The sequence below is a fragment of the Corvus brachyrhynchos genome, unplaced genomic scaffold, assembly GCF_000691975.1.
Source record: "Corvus brachyrhynchos isolate BGI_N302 unplaced genomic scaffold, ASM69197v1 scaffold70, whole genome shotgun sequence".
In the NCBI taxonomy this organism is placed as follows: domain Eukaryota; kingdom Metazoa; phylum Chordata; class Aves; order Passeriformes; family Corvidae; genus Corvus; species Corvus brachyrhynchos.
In genome coordinates this window covers 4,478,618-4,491,635 of record NW_008236217.1, presented here as the reverse complement: position 1 = coordinate 4,491,635, position 13,018 = coordinate 4,478,618, and positions in this window count along the sequence as shown.

Sequence of the window (13,018 nt, the reverse complement as noted above, 5' to 3'; positions counted from 1 at the left end):
CTTCCCTTTTACTGTCAATGATTATAGGTCATTTAAAAATATTAGTTACTAAAATGAAATGTTCTGCTTTGGTTGGCAGCACACACTGCATGCACTTAGACTCCTGTCCAAGCGTGAGCATCACTGTGCACTCGGGTTCAGCAAGCACCTGGACCCAGCACAGCCCAAGTGCTTTTGTCTGCTTTTGATTCAGCACGGGGAGAGTCAGAGAGTCACAGATACACCAGCTCCCAGCAGCACCTGCTCTAGGGCATGAAATCCAGCGGGAGGGAGGAACAGCGATGGCACCAGATTTGTCGCCTGTTTTTCTTTATTGCAACAGCAACAAAAATGCAACTGCAAAATTAAGGGGTTTTTGTCAATCTCAAATTTCATTTAGAAATAATGCTCCAATTAGATGCATTCTGTTACACGTGTTTAAACTAGTTTAATAGTTTAATTGTATATACAATTCTTTAACAATAGACGTTGCATATGAAAGTAGCTGCAAAACAGGTGAACACCAGAAAATTAAAAACTTGTAGAGGAAAAATAGTAAAAGGAGTTCATGTTACTTTTTCCTTCTCCATTTATTTGTGTCTTTTTATATGAAGATTTTGAAACACTTAACCAACTTGCCTGTTGAACATATTTATGCTTTTGGTAATTTATTCCACATGCTCAACAATATATCCTTTAAAATCTCTGCGTAGAATCTCTCAATTGTTTTCAATTTCATCCTTTTAAAATTATTCTCTTTTTTCCTTGTTGGGATTAAGTTCATTTTTTTTAGAACACTAAAACCTATTTTTTTTTCTTTTTTTTTTGTTTTTCTTTTCCTGTCAATCTCTTCTCCATAGCAATATAATCTTTGTAATATATTGTCTTGCATACCAGGTTTCTCTCTCTTCCCTCAAGTTTAAAAGAAAGGCTAATGCCATTGTGCTCAATTTACTTTCTGAAAATTCAAAGGCACATGAAAAAGCATCAGGAATTGCGTAAGTCCCTTTCCTTCCACTTCACTGTGCTCATGGGCACAATGCTAGCAGAGCCTCCTGGCAAGAGGTGGCTTATGCCCAGCCAAGGCAAGATCACATCTCTCTGTATTCAGGAAGCCAGGGTTGCTTGTAATCCTGGTGACTGAAAAAATAGAAATGTACTATAATGACATCCACAAAGGGAGACTCTGACACAACTGAGTCCACTTTTTCCAGGAGGCATCTGGCAGTTCATATCTTCCCCAGCCAGTTTTCCCCATCTACTTCGACTTAGTACGTTCTTGCAACAAGAAAATTTGCAGGAAGGAGTCTAGGAGGAGCCAAGATCAAATTTGAACATATGATATTTCTCTGTTTATTTTTTCTCTTCAGCCTTTAGGACTATTTTTATTTCTGACGTTGTCAAATACCACCAAACTCAGATGGTGCTGCCTGTGCTCTCCATGCCCATAATTCTTTGGTTCACTTTTTACTTTTGGCACCTTTTCCAGAAGTCCCATTGAGATGTCATTCACAATTCCACTAGAGAATAACAGACAAGTCATGCGTATTGATGCTATTAAAAGAGACAGGGTCTGTCAAAGGCAGGTCTGACACTCAGGTGAGAAACTGGCTTATTGTGAGTCTGAAGAAAAATACAGTGCCAGCATCTAAAATACTCCATGATCTTTTCTGGAAGAGCCAGTCATTCATTGGCTTCAAAAGTAGCAGCCTAGTGGTACAATCCTGGATAAAAAACCCAACTGGATAGGTATTGCTCAGATGCATTAAAAAAAAAATCAGGTCAGATAAGCAGCAAAAGTGTAAGGCAAAGTTCATTTAAGTTCAGTAGGACTTACACCTACTAGAATTTCTGTACTTCTAACAAGTATCTAAACTCTCACCTTCAGCTATCTTTTAAATAAGTAATTATTCCTCTCCAGGAGAAAAATTCCATTGACAATCATCAGATGCCAGGTAACTACTCACTCTTGCTCCAGGTTAATTTATCAACAGATAGCTGCAAGTTACATTGAAAGGGATAAAATTCTGGCACACAAACTTTTTGTTTCTGAGCTCAACCATGTCAGAATTTTACCAGTAATCTCAGCTCAGTTCCCAGCAGAACTAGGAAAATGTTCATTAAGACGTATCATGGCAGATTGGATGTGACACTCTAGTTGGCAGATTTGCCAAGAATTATAGAATTACAGAATCAAAGAATGGTTTGGGTTGGAATGGGCCTTAAAGATCAGCTACTTTCAACCCCACTGCAGTGGACCAGACACACCTTTTGCTAGAACAGGTTGCTCAAAGCCCCATCCAGCCTGGCCTTGTATTCATAAACATACCTATGCCAGAGAGGATTGAATGCCATTAACACAACCAAAGCTACCCATACCCTGTCAAAACGAGGTCTGTGTCAGGGACAAAAGGCATCTCTTATCTAAGAATATTTAAGAAAGTTTGAGAACAGCAAAAGAAAAAGGAAAAAAAAATAAAAAGAAGGCTATACGTACAATGATCAGACTAAACGAATTTTTCTTCCCCTAGCTTCCTATATCAGGATGGGCATAACTGCTGAAACAGTATCAAGATCATTATCTCTAGGATCCTACCACCATCTGTTATAAAACTATACTGCAAAACCAGATTCAGCCTTCCGAATGGCAAGTTAAAAAACCACGTGTCACTTGAGAAGTCACACCAAACCTTCCAAGGCATAAATGAAAATTCAGGTTAAAAGGTGAAGAGTACTTATCTCCATACATATCTTCCTTCCAGAAAAACTGTGAAGTCTCACTCCTGTCATTCATGCAGTATGCTATGGTACTTCTAAATGTGAGTCCTACAAATGAAATAAACCTCAGGCAAAGATTTCTTTGGATATCATATAATCATAGAAAGATCTCTAAGATCACCAAGTCCAACCATTGAAATCATCCTGTCTTTATTGTCCCACAAAATAAAACTGATTTCTCAATGTCAATGTGATTTCAAAAGTTTCGTAATTGTGTAGGAGGATGAATAAAGAAATAGAGCAATCTGATCCAGCTGTTGTTATCTATATCTTTATATACACATATATGGAAAATAAATTAAAAATACAAAGTATGTTATTCACTAGTTCCAAGCCCACAGCAAAAGCAATTTCAGTGAACTTGGAAAATCTAGAAATATGTGAAATTAATTGCTTCAGCTCTTCAGAAGTTTAACATTTTTGTCCAAATATCTGAAAATTTTGTCCAGACTATGCATTTGCTGCCACATTTCTTCAAAATTTGTATAATTAGTTTATTTGCATAAGAAGACATCAACATAATAGCAGCGGATATAGAAACATTTCACTAGGGAATCCAAAGAAAAATTAATGTCTGTAGTCTCATTTCTACAAAGAAATCCATCTTGTTTCAAAAGGAAAAAATATAGGGTTTCTGCTCATTGATGTATTAATGTTAAAGATGAACTAAAATGGCTTGTGAGAAAAAATAATGCATCTAGAGAGAAACATTGTCTAGAGCAATATGTGACTAACATCACATACACGACACAAACAGCACCCAACACTGGCATAGCAGCAGGACACAATAAGTTGCAGAGCCATGCTCAAAGTCCACTGAGGAAAAATACAGGGGTAGGTTTTCTTCAGACCTGGAATGGAAGATTGAATCTTTTTTGAATCTTTTTGAATTTTTTCATTTTGAGATTGTTACCCGGATTGTTGATGGGGTGAATCTCTGAGCCTTTCCTGCCCATATTCTCACTCACTGGAGGAAACGGGGCCAGAGGAGAATCTTCAGGTCAAAAGGGATGATAGAACTCAATGTCAATGTAATCAGAAATTCTTGTTTTTGAAGAATAACATTAGTGGGAAGAATGTGTCTTTGTTACTGTTAAAAGTGTTACCTCCCTGCTGAGTGCCTGCTGCTTCTCCGTGCTCTCATTTTTTATCTGTGCTTGTTTCTTCCTGCTCAATTGGTTTTTTTTTGGCTCAGCAAAGATGTGTTTGCATATCTTCTGAACAAAATAAGTGCTGATTTTTTTTTTCCCAAAGTCCGTGGCCATGGCATCCAACAGACAGTGGTACACAACCTGCTGGGAAGTGCCAGTCTGAGTCAGCCAGCCTTTCGTGTGTCACCACCGAACAGATGGTGGTGTATCTGTACATCTGCAGATACAGATGCTGGATCCTGGGAAGGGGTTTTAGCACCAGACTAGCGCCCAGCTGGCACAGCTACATGGCTTAGGGGTCAGCTCAGTTCTCAGCTTGAGCTTGATGTGTATGATACCACTCTGAGAATTTCTCTGACAATATTAGACAATTTACAAACTGAAGTGTCTCATAAAAGCAGAGGAAGACTTAACTTTTACTTAACTCACAACATTTTAAAAGGAAGAGAACATTGAGACAGCATTTTCCCAAGAAGTACCTGCTGGAGACAGTGGCACATGGTCAGTCCACACACACAAATTGTCTTCCCGACCTAGAGAAGGCACACTGCAGCTGCAGTCATTCAAAGCTCATTTTACATAGTGTGATCAATGACATTTTCTGAACTATTTTTTCTTTTATAAGATCACAGTATCTAAATTTTAACTAGAAATATTTTAAGTACATGATACAAAAATGACGCTATTATTTTTAAAAAATAATTTATGACCCTAACCTTTCAATTATAATGGGGTTAGGACCTCTCTGTGTCTGTATTTGAGTGTAAGAGAGTATCTACATCTATCTGTCTAGGAGCTGAATTACTGAAAATGAGTGTTACTCTAAGAATTTATAATTATGACAAGCATAATTTATAATTATAAACCTCATAATACAGAAGGGAGATACTGTTGATTTTCTTGATGTAAAGAGGATGACTCATATTGCCAAAATGTGTTGCTGTCACAGTTATTAAAATATCTACTTGCAATGTCACATTCTTTACAATGTTTTCAAAAAAATTAAACAAAATCCAAATGAACCAAAGATAAGCCCAGTGAAACTGAGGCAAAAAGAAAATCAACTTGGTGTAATTTCCAAAAGCTCCAAGATCAAAGGAATCCAAGATAAAGGAGATACTGAACTACTAATTCACCTACTTTTTCCTAATCTGTCAGCTCAGCATTTGAGTTGGACAGAAGTATTAGTATTAAGTCAGTGTTTATATCAGATTAGAACATTCCTGACTTTTGCAGAGTCCAAGGTAAATATTTCAAACAGGCACTTATCAGAATCAATTTTCTTGATGGCATTGCTATTTACACTTTTTTTCCCTGCTAACCAAAATGCATCTGATTACCCAATCCACCCAGAAAGGAAGTAAAACTACAGTCTTTAAAATCTGTAGCGAGCTACCTTTTTTAAGGCTATCTCAGCCTGTTTTCCTGGGACTGTGTGGCAGTGTAATTCAGAAGGAACTTCAGGCTTAACTGACTGAGCATGAGAAAGAGTCAGACCTTTCTATTTTGTTTGATTGCACTTGTTAGAGTAAATTGCATTATCATAAATTAATTCTATATGACTATATTTTTGCATAGAGTAATGAAGAGGACCAAACACATGTGCTAAACACATCTTAATACTGGACTGACCAGCATTGTTTGACTTTCTGTGTTCTACGTAACAATGTGCAAAACCTAGTGGAAACATTTTCTGAAAAAAATTCAGAGGTCTGATTTCCATTAATCTAACTGTTGTTGTTATCATTATTGAGGGAATGACCTCATGGAGGGCTGTGACAGGAGAGCAAACTCATTCTGGTGTCCAGGAATGAAGCTTTATCTTATCTGAGACACTGTGTTGTCTTCCTTTTCCATAGCATATGGGATATTTGGCAGGAGCTCTTTCATGCTTATGTCCCAGAGGGCAGGCATTTAAAGGAACTCACAAACCTGCAGTTGATCTTCTTACCCAGAGCCTTTGAGAAAGTGAAAAATGTTATTTGGAAATGTTTCATAAAATAGGTAAGAATATTTCAGGATCACTAAATACACAAGTTATGGACTGTATGATGTAATGCAGTTGTCACTTAGACTGGCGCTGGTGTATGGAAAGTCTTCTCTTCCTATTGAGGGAAGGGGAAAATAGTTCCCAGAAAAATCTGATAATTATACCTTTTTTTTTTTCTTGCTAATAACTACTCTGGGATGTATTGCACTTATAGAGTCAGGAAATCCAACTCTTTTGCTGTAGAAGTGACCTCAATAAAAAATGTTAATGGAGATTCACTCTTATTGGCATTCAGACAGAAGAACTGCCCTGGGAGAAGCGGGAAGAAACACTTTCTCCCAATATACAACTCCCACGTAAAATCTGAGAGAGCAGTGTTGTCTTTATTAAAGACACACTAGTGAATTTTCTCCCTTCATGATTTAGAACCTATGCTGGAGAATTTGTCTACTGTGCATACCAAATGCTTAACATCTGGAAAGCAAGAAAAGGCAATGAAAAATACATTTTTATATATATAGACATATATATATATATATATTATTTTTTTTTTTAAATGCTGGAGGTTTTTAGCCAATGTGATATTTATAGGGGAGGAACAACAAAACCATCTCACAATTTTCAGGAATTTACATTTACCAAGATCTTCTCATACACCATAAGGTATTATTTCTGTCCTCAAATACTACATCACAAGCATTTTAATTTAAACAATTATAAGCACCATTGTATATGTGTATATATATATAAAATGTGTGTGCAGTTATTGCACTAAATTCATTCATTACTGTTGTGATGCTGTTCTGAGGCCTCATTTATCACAGAGAGAGAAGGACTATGCTTGAGCCAAAGAGTTTGCACAGTCATCAAGACACAAGATATCAACCTGCTGCATAACCAAAAAAAAAGGGATCTGGAGACAGAGGAAAGAGAAAAGAAACCAAAAAGAAAATAAAGGTTAACTGTTTGATTCCAAGACAATACAGTAAAAATAAGTTAAGTATTCTTAAAGTCTACCTTGCTGTTTAAGACCATATTCACACACAACTTTGGACAACTAACTCTTTTTATGTAATCTTGATTCAAATGTTAATTAAAGCAGGTAGAATTTACCTACAGACTTAGGACTGAATCCTAGACCATGGGCACACTGATGACCAGATCTGACCAATTTCAGTGGGAAATAGAATGAAATAATGCAAAGAAAAGCTTGACCTAGAGACAGAGATGTCCTCAAGGGAGTGTGCCATGATTGTTGAAGATTACGGGACAAATATAAATGGAAGAAAATTAAAAAGTAGCTTGTCAGGGCATCAAGACACCAACAGATATCAAAGGAATGTAATAGGGAGGAGGGCAATGAGCAGTAATGAAGACAAGGAAGAGGTGAAGGTAAATGAGATGTTTGTTTTTTAACAAGCTAATGTAAGATTAGCATCAAGCAGAAGTATTTGGAAAGCAGGGAACAGTGTAGAACTAAAGAAGAAGAAGCATTTCTGGAGAGATAAATTTGTGAACTATATACTTAACATTATTTGGAATAGATTGAGAAGAGATTATTGAACAAGAAGAGGTTTAATGTGTAAAATCCTTTGCATTTTGAATTAACATTTCATCCATTATTCAATTATATGTATATAAATTTCTTGAATAATTCTAAAATTTTGTTCTGACTATATAGGGTGACACTGAAATAACTCGAAATATAATAAAAATTAAGTCTTTCCACAAAATTAACATCTACGAGAAGGCTATTATCACCATTTTCATGTGAAAGAAGTTTCAGGTTTTATCAGTTATTTTCTTTTAAAGTATAAATGTTAAAATAATAAGACAAATTTTGACTGACTTTCAATTGCTTTGTTTATTGTATTCAAAAACAGACAAAAACTTGTTCCTTGCTTCTTTCAACTTGTACCACTATACATGGTTAGTACTGACCAGAAGAGAATGAGATTTTTTTTGCCAATAGATACTATTTGATAGGGGCTTACCTAAGAATCTTGTTTGGCAATGCACATTCCTCTTCTTCATTATAAATAATTGATATTCGCAATTGTCACGACAGATTTTTTGCTGTTGTTGACTGAACAAAATTCTTCATACAGTCAGAAGTATTTTACAGTCCAGAACTTATATTTAGGTGGTTTAGCCATTCATGTAAGCTACATCTTCCACACTGACTTGGGTTGTTAGATTGGAACAAATTTTGAACCACTGAGGTCAGATGCTGACAGCAGTGCACTTCCCAGTCCTGAAGAAGATAGGAAGGGGGAAAGCCACGCTGTTGAATGTACTGCAGGAATTCCTCACCTGTAACTGCTGCAGATCTTTGTTTAACATCGTTACATGCAGCAAGGTCTTTAAATTTCTAAGCTGTTTTACTCTATGCTTATGTTTTCTTTTAAAAAGGAATTACAGATTGTATTGTCAGATAGAAAATAAAACACTAGTTGACAGCAGTCTATGTTTTCAGAAGGAGCATAGATAAATTCTGCCTTCATCTATGCTGGTACAGACCTAACAAAATAATTACTCACAGGGATACAGCTTGGTTATGTTCCCATAACTGGTTTTTTCTCTCACCATGGAAGCACTTTTATTACCAGTTCTTCTGTCAAAGTCTGAAGAATTTGCCATCAGTGGCTAGTGCAATGTGAATTTTTGTAGTCTTAGTTGATAGCTACGTGAAAGGGATTAATGTCACAAAGAAGTCGTCATACATCTGATGTTATAGGACAAACACAACAATGACAACTTTTATCTTGATAAATGGGAAAATACAGAAAAATAAGCTCCAATTAATTTCACTGGTTGCCTCATATGGGATTAAATATATATTGGGAGAGAAATACAATCACACTTGCACAGCTGTTGTACTTCCTCAGTCTTTTCTGAGGCTAAATAGTGAACTTCATCTGTAAAGCTGGCACATTTCTTGAGCACTATTTTGACTTTTTAAAAATCTTCGTCTGATCTAGTGAAGATTCAGCGGCAGCTTTGACCTCAGAATAGACTGAGGACTATGTCAAGGCAAGGCTTATAGGTAGAGATAATATATAATTACTAGCAAGTTACTGTAGCTGGAAAATCTTGAAAAATTTCAAGCCCACAAGGCTTTCTTAAGTCTTTTAGTTATTTTAGCAAATATCTTTGTGGTAACAGAACATAATTACACAATGAATTCAGCTTTTCCTCATATGCCCAGATATTAGCTGATTGAAGGAATGACAGTGACAAATTAATCTTTCATTACAAAGCAGAAAAAAGTCTTGTATATTAAAAACATTTTCTGCTTGCTTTCCAGAGGTTTCCATACTACTTCAAATACCCTTTCACAATACTTTGTGCAAGATGCAAACTTGAATTTCAGTGACATTGCTCATGAGCAAGTATGTTATTTTTTTGAAAAGTCTTCTAAATACTCAGGAACTAACGCAAATGCAACTATTTCTAACAAACAAACAAAATGATTTAATATCTATACATACAATAATTATTAAATTATTTTAGAGACAGGAATTTGTTAGCAGCAGTACCCAGAGAGCATGTTAAATAACATACTGTGTAAAAAAAACATTGTTGAGGAACATGTGACAAACCACAACTGAGTCTGATCATATTCAATTCTCTAGCTTAAAAAAAAACAAGAGCAAGAAAAATGACACATCTAAAAGGCATGTTTGTTTCAAGGGAAATGCAGTAACTCCTTAAGGCCATGAGAACAGTTAGATCAGAGTGAGATAAAACTGTGGGAAAGCCTGAAAACTACCCCAGAATGTTTTCAATAGGATTTCTTTCAACTTTTTATTTTAATGGATGATGTAAAAATTAAAGCTCGTTCCTTGTATTACAGTTTAAATTTTGTCAACAGTGAAGTTTGGAAAAAAAGATTGCCCAGGGAAAATTCATGAGCTGAGGAGGCGTATTCGGAACTACTGAGGTAGAATGGGACACGTTGCTTTAAAACAATTAGGTATAATCTAATATGGCAAAGACTTTAGACATCTGTCAAGGTAAATTTCAGTCAAATTGTGTTCTAAGCTCTCCAAACCTTCTAGTATTTGGGGTTCAGGTGAGAGAGATTTTAAAAAAAAAGTTAGTTTCATTAGAGTCTCCACAGTTAGTGGATTTGGAATTCTTTTGTTAGCCAGTTTTGACCCACATCAGAAAACTGAAAAGTATCATGCAAAGGTCTCACAGGGGAAGCATCTCATGGATGTCAAAATGAATCACTTTACAACTCTCCACTTACCTTCATTTTTCAATAATTAAAAGAAAAGCCAATGAACGAAGGACAAGTCTAAAAAACATCTGCAATTTTTCTTTTGTCCAGCCTAACAGTGCCACATATAATCATTTCTTTATCTTCTGAAAGGGTTTACAGTTAACTTATCTCATGAAAATAACTTCTAACCAAACACCAAAAGTATTTGAAGGCTGCTTTTCTTTACTCCAAAAAAAGGAGAAGTTATAAAAAGGAGAAGTTGAGAAAGTTATAACTTGACTAAAGCCCTAAGTTTTCAGCTGGTCTTCCTGTTCTGTGATGTTCCACAACACCTTAGCCATTACCATACCAATTCCTTGCAAAGTTTCACATTCCCATTTCCACTCTCCAGTATATTCCTTCTTTGTTCCTGAACTGTGGAATGTGAGTTATGAGATTCGGGCATGATGTAATATTAGACATCTAAACTGCAGTCATGAGATAGTCAGGTGTAGACTAGGGCAAAGAGATGTATAATTCTGCAGCGGATTTATCCAATGCAGTAGATATCTCTGTCAAAATGTAATGAATTGCACCCAGAAAATGTCTGCTTTTCTCCACTCATTGTAGAAGCAATCCCAAAAGCTGGCTCAGGTGTAAGTATTTATACTGAAAACAATTAACCTTGAAGTTTATGAAAATCTGTGGTAGGTTTCTTAAATGAACCTGATCAGGTCAGCATGGTGAAAACAAAGCATCTGAGACACCTTCTCATTGTTTAATAACAGCTGAGAAAGGGAACAAAGAAACCACAAGAATGGGAAAAAAAGCAGAGAAACCGCAAATACATAAGTAACTTTTTTGTATACTTCTGAACAACCTGGAACTTAAGTGAAACTATACATGTTTGTGTGTCCTTTGTGTATAGAGATGGCACCAGAAAGAGTGGAACAAGTACAGCAAAATCACTAAATCACTGTCACTGATATCAGTCATTCCAGTGGATTTGGAAATATCACTTGGAAATTTAAGCGGCACTTAGTTTTTCCTACTGATATATTGACTCAGCTAACAAGAGCCATCTTATACCAGTTTAATTGAAAAACAAATGCATCTCATACCAGTATGGTTTACCAGTCTTCAGTGGCAGTGCAGGGCAGAAGCTGTATGTGTTGAGAACTGCCTGCACAAGGATCACACAGATGCAAATCCCTTCTCTGATCCCAAGACGCAGTACTTTCTGGAATCTCTCTGGCAAGAAAGGAATATCAACAGAGATCTCTGAATCTCTTGAAGATTGGCTAAAGTGGAATAGTGGCAGGAGAGAAAGGAGGATTTTATGATATATCTTCCTTGGTGTAAGGTCATTCATGTTCTCAATCATTCTTTGCAACCCCTCTGCACTTCACATTGAGTTAGTTCTGAAATGAAGACCAAACAAAAGACTGAATGGCCAAAAGACTGGAAGGTTGTCATTTCACTGAGGCACAAAGAAAAGTAAAAAAAAAAAGCTAGGAAAGAAGGTACAATCAATATAAAATTCCAGAGAAATTTCAGCAGCTAAGTGACAGCAATGTCAATTGAAACACAAAGACATGTCTTTCTGAATGCTAAATCATATTAACATTAGGCTATAATGCAAAATTAATGGAAATAAAAATTTTAAAAATTCATTGGAAATTAAAAATACTCAAATAATAAATTTATAATTAATAGAAAATGATTGAAAATAATGTGCAGTAAGAAATTTTGAAGGGTATAAAATAACAGACTGAAGTTTTCCACTTAATTTACCTGTTTCAACTGTAGGTCTGGGGCACTCTTCATCATCAGCAAACCCTGCCATGCAGATACTTTGACTAAAAGGGTTTCAATTTCAGGCAGAAGTGCTGTTGTACTGACCAAATATCTTGCAAGTTATTGCACTTTATGTATGTGTGGCCTATTGTTATATGAGTCTCTTTTTTTTCTAATGGCACCTTCTGAATGTTTTGATCTAAGGAAGAAAAAAGAAGTGAATCAGTGGAACAAACCCAGAATACTTCTGTCTTTGAGAGGGAAATCAGCATTACACCACTTAAGAGCTTTTGGATTTAAACATCTCCTTGAGGCATTTGCCTGAAGGTTACATGAGAAACGTGGCTCTGAGTCAGCCCCTGGTCTGAATCCCTTCATGAGAAGCCCAATCTGAGCTGTTTGGTTCAGCCATGAAATGCTGGAGTTAACACAATCCTTAGACTTTAGGCTTCTGATGACCGCAAGAGGTGATGGTTTCTGGGACTGAGGAACCACACTTTGCACTGTGCAGTGCACAGCATGCAGCACCTTTTCTTAATCAAATAAGATTGGTGTAATTATGTTGCATATTTTTTGGCATATGTCCATTCATTCTAATACATTTTGAATCTGTTGGCTAACTTGAAGCTGTCTTAGGGGAAAAAAACTACTTGAAGATTTAAAATTCCAAAGTACTTTCTGCAGCTGGTGGCAGGGGAGAGGAGAAAAATGTTTTTATGGGAAAGTTTGCAGCATCAGTTCAACTCTCATGCTGAAAGGGAAATGGGTTCTTATTACAAGTGTCCTGCTACCCAAAACTCTACAGGAAGCATTCAAGGTCTGCTTTGCAACAAAGCAGCCAACTATGAGAGAAATCCACAGAAATCAGGCTTGATTGACTCCACTGCTCACTGGATACCTAGTTCTAGTGATGGCAACGTGGATTTACGCTCCACCCCCAAGTACCAACAGGAGATCAGAGAGAAAATCTGGTGGTCCTAAAGAAAAAAACAGAAAAATATTAAGAAATTATGGGGTTTGATGACCTGTACTCCCAAGAAGTGGCAATTGCCTACATTCATTGATACCAGATCTGTCTGTAGCTTACCAGAAAATTTCTCATCCTCTGCTGAGACT